Genomic DNA, 9,414 nt, shown 5'->3' with positions numbered 1-9,414 from the left:
GCAACATCTGGATGAAAGTGTTATTCAAATAAGACTGGCCATGCTTCAATTCTTGATACAGAAGGGTATAAAAGTAATGCTCCTCAGGCACTGGAGTGGTCAAGACAAGCAACTCACGGGCAGGAGTCACGTCTTCAACAAACCATGTGGTTATACCAACAATAGCTACACTGATAATAAAACTCGTCGCACAAACAATCTTCTTCTTTTCCATCTTGTAGTAAAAAGTCAATATCTTCCTGAAACTAAAAGGTTGTCAGAACTCTTCCCCTTAGGCAGCCGTTGATTTCTTCACCAGCGGGCCAAGACGGGTGTCACTACACTAATGCAGGGCTGATCCCCCCCCTTGCCACATTGGCTCTCCGTTTCACTAACCTAAGGGCCGTTCTGACAACGTCTTTGGATGCAAAAAAGAAAATCACTTCCTTGGTCTGAGATGATATCTTCCTCCTCCAGGAATCGATTGGTCCGGGAAGAGCTCCTCAATGTCGTTCGGTTCCACAGCACGGCCTTTCTCCGCACTCAGGATCTCTCGATGGTCGGTCAACACAGCAGGCTCCACCAATCCAGGCGGCACTTTACGACAGTGCAAGGAGTGGATCCAGTTCTTCCGATTGGAAACTCGCACAGCTGTCCTCGTTGCAAGCAGGACCTGCTCAGGACCAACCCATCTCGGCTCCAGACTGTTCGTCCTTTCGAATACTTTGATCATAACCTGATCGCCAGGTCGGAGATTATGACCTTCACCTGTGGACCGATCAGGGAGCGCTTCTCGAACCTGTTGATGAATAGAAACCAAATTATCCGTTAACTGTGCCAGATAATCATTCATCATTACACAAGGTACATCATACACTGACTTTGGTTTTGGTGGACCCCAAATATTCATTGGGCGTCCGAATACAATCTCGTAGGGTGTGAGACCGGTCCGAGAATGCGGTATCGATCTAATTGACAATAATGCCAGCGGTAAAGCGTCTGGCCAAGTCAAAGAAGTCGAAGCTTGGATCTTCGCGATCTTAAGCTTCAAAGTACCATTATATTTCTCGACCAATCCCGCAGACTGAGGGTGAAACACTGCATGAAATTTTTGAGTAATTCCCAGGCCTTTCAGGACATACTTGATAACGTCTGCTATAAAATGAGGTCCATTATCACTCCACAACAATCTGCAAACACCATATCGAGGGAAGAACTCCTTCAATAGCATCTTGGCTGTAGTCATTGCAGTATTGTCTTTCGTAGGGTATGCCTCAACCCATTTGCTGAAGGCACAAACCACTACTAGAACATACTTCAGATTGTTACAGCGCTCAAGCTGAATGTAATCCATCTGCAAAACCTCAAAGGGTGCAGTAAGTGTCGCAAATCCTCCTGCTGGAGTTCGTGTACCCTTTCCCGGGTTATACCTCAGGCAAATCATGCAGGTCTGCACTACCCTCTTTGCCATACTAGCGATCTCCGGATGCTCCCAAACTCGTGTGAGTAATTTGACAATTGCGGAAGCTCCGACATGCGCTAGTCCATGTGCCATCTGAACCATAGGTTGTACGAAGGCTGTGGGTAACTTCCACTTATCCATCTGCTTACTTCTCCAACATCCTTCATCATCTAATTCTCCATCATTGGACCATTGCTCCCGTTCCTTATTGGAAGCGGTCCTCTGTATCTCCAGCACTTCTCTCCTAGCATCGTGCCATCTTTCTGCCTGTGACTTCTCAACATACATTGCAGTAGCACCAGGCTGCATCGCAGTCTCTCGTGCCACCCGGTCTGCTAAAGCATTCCCTTCTCCAACTTTATCAACCACTTTCTTATGGGCACTACATTTAACTATAGCAATCTTCTGTGGATATGTTAATGCAGTCAAAAGGTTGTGAACTAACTCCCCGTACATTATCTGTGCTCCATGTGATGTTAGAAACCCTCTCTCCTTCCAGAGTAGGCCAAAATCGTGCGCTACTCCGAAGGCATAGCGGCTATCTGTATAAACATTCACACACAATCCTGTACTGAGCTCACATGCGCGTGTTAATGCTATCAGTTCCGCTGCTTGAGCTGATTTCTGCGGTATGCGTGCTGTCTCCACTATTGTTTGTAATGTGGTAATTGCTTACGCTGCTGAAGTCGTACCATCTGGTAGCTTCAGGCATGATCCGTCCACCCACAGTTCTCCATCTACATCTGTAAAGGGCGTATCCTGGAGATCAATACGACCCTTTGTCTGTTCCTCAGTCACAAGAATACAATCATGTGCTTTCCGTGCTTCAGACTGAGTTTCCGGGAACGGCAACAATGTGGCTGGATTTAACGTTGCACACCTCTTTAACGTAATATGAGGAGCCAAAAGCGTCAGCTCATATCCCGTTAAACGAGCACTGGTCAAGTGCTGCGTCTTTGTCTGATTAAGCAGGGCATCAACAGCATGGGGGACTAATACCAACAGTTTGTGAGATAACACAATCCCCTCACTTTGGCGTATTGACACAGCTGTCGCCGCAACCGAGCGAAAACAACCAGGCAATGCTCGGGCAACAGGATCAAGTACAGCCGAAAAATATGCACAAGGGCGTTGCTTGTCGCCGTGCATCTGCACTAAAACTGATAATGCACATCCGTCTTTCTCATGCACATACAGTGAAAAGGGCTTCGTATAATCAGGGGTACCTAACACTGGTGCTGAACAAAGGGCTTGTCGTAATTGCTGAAAGGCAATTTCACACTCATTTGACCAGGGAAGAGGGATCGGTGTGTCTTTTGTCAAAAGGGCTAACAATGGTTTAGCTATGTGTGAAAATCCCAATATCCATTGCCTACAGAAAGAAGCAAGACCCAAAAATGCACGCACGTCCTTCTGTGTGGAAGGTACTGGCGTGTCCAAAATTGCTTGAATACGATCTGGTGTTAGTGCACGCCCCTCCTTAGACAAAAGGTGACCCAAATAAGTCACCTTTGGTCTACAGAATTGCAATTTCTTCTTCGACACTTTGTGATTGTGAGATGCCAAAAAGGAAAGCAAGGATAACGTACACTCTTCACACAGCTCAGGAGTGTCGGCCGCCAACAAGATGTCATCGACATATTGTATAAGGGCGACACCCTCGGGCAGAACAAAGGAATCCAATTGCCTTTTCAATGCTTGACTGTAAATGCTAAGGCTTTCTGTATAACCCTGAGGGACTCTACAAAATCTATAAGACCTATTATTCAGAGTAAAACCGAAAAGGTATCGGCTATCAGGGTGAATAGGAGTCGAAAAGAAGGCATTTTTCAAGTCAATAACTGAAAACGTGGTCGCTGTTGGCGGGACCAAAGTGAGTAACGTTGTGATATCAGAAACCACTGGAAACTGAGGTATCACTATTTTATTCACTTCCCTTAAGTCAATGATAAAACGATAAACCCTGGTATCGGTATCTTTCTTCAAAATGGGTAAAATAGGACTGTTACAGACATTATAGGGAACTTCTTCCACTACTCCCACCCTAATCAAATCCTGCACAATCTGTATGAGTGCCTCCTCCCCCTCCTGGGAAATACGATACTGAGGGAGGCGTGGTAACACCGCACCCTCCTGGACACTAATGTGGACAGGCGGAATCACCATCTGTCCCACATCAGTATCCGAAGTGGCCCACAAAGAATGAGGGAGGGAAGCTAATACAGTGTCCTCGGCAACCACACACATCCGGTCTGTCATTGGGTGATTTTCGTTTAATATCACACGCACTCCAGTAGGGGAGCAGCGGATCGTAGCTCTGAAGTGCTTGAGCATATCAAGACCCATAATGTTGTCGGGCGTGTTCGGGGCAAGCAGAAACGGACATGGCGCAGAAAAGTTGTCAACATGGAATGCAAGGGGTCGGGAAAGAGGGCTTCGAGAGAGTGTACCATCAAACCCTACTGACGTAACCATTAAGCCAGATGGGGGAGCCCTCGGAACCAATTGTTTGGACAGCGCACTGCGAGTAGCTCCTGTATCAACTAGGAACCGATCAGTAGAACCCAAAACATTTGCTGAAACATAAGGACCCTTCTGATCAACCGGCACTTCAACTGATTCTAACCCCCATCCAACGCAGTCCTACGCATGCTGTGAGTCATGGTACCCAGAACGGTCGTTCCCAGACACTTGATACTGGTGTTGCCTATCAAACACATTAGGCCTATCCCGTTGCTGTACGTTAGGCTCAAATCGAGTACGATCATTAGAGTTCCCTCTGTAATTTGAAAAACCCCCTCTACCTCTCGGTTGTCCCTGACCACGTCCCTGACGAGATGCATACAACACTGGACAATCTCTAGCCCAATGACCCGACTGTTTACAATACGCACATTGATTTCTATTTACATCTGCCCGACCCGAAGGAGGACCATAGAATCCTCCCCTACCTCTGTCTACACCCCGACGAGGTGGACCATATACTTGTGCTAACATCACCTTAGTTTTCAAATCTTTCGATTTCTTCTCCTCATTCCCCTTCGCTTCTTGTTCCTGACGCTCATAATACTGAGCCATAGTCAGGAGGGATGCCGGAGACGAAGTGGACCAAGAACTTTCACTCGCTTTTAAACGAGCTGCTATTCCCGGTAATAAATTTGCCACATATTTATCCACAAAAAGATGTCGGCCTGTATCGTCCGTTAGCGACTGACCACTGAAATCATGAAAGGTCTCCTCAAAGCGTGTAAAGAAATCTGAAACTTTACACGAGGCTAACATATTCCAGTCAATCTTTTTAGGGGGAATAATCGTTTTCAACTTAGTCAAGATAGCAGGGGGGAGATCTAAAATAATCTGGGGCGGTTTTTGCGCGGGTTTTCTCTCCCTATCCTCATCCTCAATCTCAGACCATTTGGCCCTAAAAACGGCTTGATCATCCACCTTCCGCACAGATCGCCACATATCCGGTGGTAAAATAAGCCCAAAGAACAAATCTATATCTGCTAAAGTCATAGTACAAGAATTCAAGGCCCCTTCGACCTCTTCGTAAAAGGCCGCCGGATTCTTGCGGGGGTCAGGCAATGCATTCTTCAATGCCATAACATCAGCCCTATGCCAGGGAGTATAAACCCAATTATACACAAAATAACCCCTAGCATCGGGGGAAGACATATCTGAGCTAGTTCCTGCTCCTTTAGGAGGAACATACAAAGGTGCTGCCTCTCGCATTGGTTTAGCATGCACTAGTCCGCACTTATCTGAGTGGGAGGTAGATGATTGGTCGCCGCCGATACGTGAATCCGATTGCTCCTCCTCCCCTGTCTTTAGGCGCGCTCTCTCTTTAAGTTCAAACGCCACGTCCCGCAATGCAAACAGCCGCCGGACCGCATCAGGTGCCTTAGAGGGAGAAAAAACACCGTTACGTAATGCTTTAGCATCTAATACTACATCATCAGGCTCAAAAACTTCTGAATATTTCCGAAAGGCAGTAATTACTTCATCAGAAAAAGTTTCAAGAAAATACAACTTCTCTCTATCCCGCCACTTTTCCAAAGACTCCAATACTTCAGAAAGAGATAGCTTGCTCTTAAGCGCACAAAGAGAAATTTTCCGCAGCTCACCCATACGCTCAGTTGATAACATGGACCGCGTGTCTACCTTATCCGAAACCGGTCCAGAATCCCGTGATCTCGGGGCAGACGCGCCAATATAAGGGGGTGGAGAGCGATCTAATAAATAAAAATCATCGTCAAGATTAGTAAGGACAGGATAAAGTGGCTGACGGACAGCATATTGACCCGAGACTTGCAACCTACGTTCTTTCTCTTGTTTCTCCGCCAGTTCTCTTTCCTCCTGACGCTTTGCTTCCTGGGCTCTCACATGATCATTTTTCCGTTGCTCTTTATCAATCAACGCTTTCTCACGTTTCTCTCGCTCACGCACTTCCTTCACCCATAACCGTACACATTCAAACATGTCTTGCCGAGCACGCCGTTTACACATACACTGTTCCACATACTCAATCTTACGCATATCAAACGATCCATACAAAGGCCATCGTAACTCAGGATCCTTTTTGGTATATTTCCTCCACACTGTGCTGTACATTATAGAGGAAAGACCATGCTTCACATACATATCCCTATTAGGAGTCCCCTCTGGGGGGGCTGGAGCAGATTCCTCGAGGTTTAACCGGTTTCCAAAACAGCAGCACCACTTACGGAGTGCGCTAAAAGCAGGCATGCTCAAAAATAATGCAAAATATGCAGTATTATCAAAAATGGCACTTAAACTTTCGCCGTTCAGATTTACACAGCTCCGGAGAAATATCTCCACATTACCTGCCTATATGTGTTGTTGCAACGCATAAATTCTCACAGTAATCAATACAAAATATGACCGGTCATCACAAATCAAACTCAAATAGCCAACCCAGGCTTTAAAACTCAGAACAAGTACCGTACAACGGTTCTTACCAATCAAGAGTGTCCAGGTTCCAACTGCCAAGTTCCAAAATTCGCCCAAACGGCTGTCGCGGCAAACCGACAGAAGAGGTCTCAGTCGAGGACCGGCGCCACCCAGAAGGTCAGTTCGGAAGGGAAGGAAGAAAACCTCGGGATGCCAGGACTAAAAACGCCACTGGCAGTGATCACATCCCCGGCCAAATTCCTCACCTTCGTCACGACCAGTCCTTCGAGCATCCGAGTCGCCGATGAGCCCCACGTGACGGGCGCCATTTGATGAATACAGGCCCCAGCTAGGCCCGCAGAATACTAGGGTTCGCTCTCCTGTAACGTAAACTAGAAGGAAGTTGGCACGGAAACTGCAAATACAAAGACAACGTTTATTAACCCTTAAGGGTGGTCCTACAACCCATACAACACTCTTCAGTATTGCATAGAGTAGCACAAAGAACTTGCGTACACGGTCCCCTTTTATACACAACAGAGGGGCTCATAAGTGGGTGGATACAACATGAGGCGAAAAGCATTACCTTTTATGGACATTTTCGATACAGAATCAATATGTGGGCGGAGTTAACACACTCCTAAGCCCGCGAAAACATGGTCAAGCAAGAACTAACTGATAACAGATGTGGTCAAGTCTGGACATGCGCCAGACAGACAAAGGAACTATTTATAGACTGTTACTAGGCAGATTACAAGAGCAACTAACACAAAGATAGGACTCTTCTCGTGCTGAGCACGTGGAGACATGACAATACAAAATGGAGTCCGGACATTAGGCAACATAAGACGGAAAACATGTTTTAACTAGAGAAAATTCATGTCTTTAGTGAATGCTTAATCATATCGCCGTTTTAGTTTTCAACAGACGACCCTTTCAGCATTTACTGAAGACATTCTGCTTATTAGGATAATCATCATATATATCAATTTTCATCATCTCTTCCACCTCTTTGGTTAAATGTTTCTGATAGGTGACATTGGCAATAGCTTTCTTATCAGGAATACAGAATGACACACATAAAGAACAGAGTAAAGGACCACACTGAACACAGATGCAGCAGGAAAACAGAATTGCCCCAATAATGCAGAGACCAGTTAAAACCTTCCATCCCCATGTAGTGATCAATGCCCAAAACCATCCAGAAAAGGTCCAAGTGCCATTTTCTGTATGAATCTCAGCTGCGATTTTATGCAATTTTTTAATAGCATTATAAACTGATGGCGTATGATCAGGAATAAACACACAGCAACTACTTCCGATAATTTTACATGCTCCACCTCTATCAGCTAACATAACATCTAATACCATACGATTCTGCAATGCAACAATTCTAGTAATTTGTAATTCTTCCGTAAGATTCCCAAGGGCAGCAGCGGTTTGATTCGTCACAGCCTCTACAACTCTCGTTAACCTTCGAACCTTCCTACTGTTTAGGGCAGCTCCAACAAAGAAAAACAATCCTAAGTTAAAATCGACATACTGCTGTAAGCTAGTATCAGTTTGATCAACATCATCAATAGATAGAGTACGTTTATACCTATTTACAGTCACATTATTCAACAACTTCTAATCTTTATGATAAGATGCAGGTGCCAAAAATACAGGAGGTAATAAGAACGCTACATAACATACTCCGGACCAGCCGGCTGGCAAACGATAATAACCCTTATTCCCACATACAAAGTATGTATTATGGGAGGCTAAGAAAGTACTATTATTTAGTCCGTCAATATTGAGCACAATAATACAGTCACTAACACCAACAGGAATATAACCCACACTCTGAACACACAGGTCCGCTTGAGCTTGTGCCACTTGAATCACAAATTTTTCTTTCCCTACTGTGTCTCTAGTGTTCGTGAAAATGTAGGGGATCGATTCATTGTCTGGTCGATATTCTTCCCATTCCCATATTGTCCCATTCGCTTGTGGATAGCCTTCTTTATCCTGATGACATTCCTTATTAAGTCTGAAAAGTAGTCGTCCCACTGTAGGTTTCCGTGTGACAAAAAGCAAAGTATACCATGCTCTACAAGAGCCATTATGAGAGAAAGGAAGAGGTATGAACGGCGTTCCTCCTTTCTTCTGATGAGCTGGCATCATACCACATATCCAACAGTTCGTAGCATTCGTAGCAACATGGGTATGATGCAACATCTGGATGAAAGTGTTATTCAAATAAGACTGGCCATGCTTCAATTCTTGATACGGAAGGGTATAAAAGTAATGCTCCTCAGGCACTGGAGTGGTCAAGACAAGCAACTCACGGGCAGGAGTCACGTCTTCAACAAACCATGTGGTTATACCAACAATAGCTACACTGATAATAAAACTCGTCGCACAAACAATCTTCTTCTTTTCCATCTTGTAGTAAAAAGTCAATATCTTCCTGAAACTAAAAGGTTGTCAGAACTCTTCCCCTTAGGCAGCCGTTGATTTCTTCACCAGCGGGCCAAGACGGGTGTCACTACACTAATGCAGGGCTGATCCCCCCCCTTGCCACATTGGCTCTCCGTTTCACTAACCTAAGGGCCGTTCTGACAACGTCTTTGGATGCAAAAAAGAAAATCACTTCCTTGGTCTGAGATGATATCTTCCTCCTCCAGGAATCGATTGGTCCGGGAAGAGCTCCTCAATGTCGTTCGGTTCCACAGCACGGCCTTTCTCCGCACTCAGGATCTCTCGATGGTCGGTCAACACAGCAGGCTCCACCAATCCAGGCGGCACTTTACGACAGTGCAAGGAGTGGATCCAGTTCTTCCGATTGGAAACTCACACAGCTGTCCTCGTTGCAAGCAGGACCTGCTCAGGACCAACCCATCTCGGCTCCAGACTGTTCGTCCTTTCGAATACTTTGATCATAACCTGATCGCCAGGTCGGAGATTATGACCTTCACCTGTGGACCGATCAGGGAGCGCTTCTCGAACCTGTTGATGAATAGAAACCAAATTATCCGTTAACTGTGCCAGATAATCATTCATCATTACACAAGGTACAT

The sequence above is a fragment of the Triturus cristatus genome, chromosome 4_1, assembly GCF_964204655.1.
Source record: "Triturus cristatus chromosome 4_1, aTriCri1.1, whole genome shotgun sequence".
In the NCBI taxonomy this organism is placed as follows: domain Eukaryota; kingdom Metazoa; phylum Chordata; class Amphibia; order Caudata; family Salamandridae; genus Triturus; species Triturus cristatus.
The sequence above is the reverse complement of the archived record's forward strand: the minus strand, read 5'-3'. Positions refer to the sequence as shown.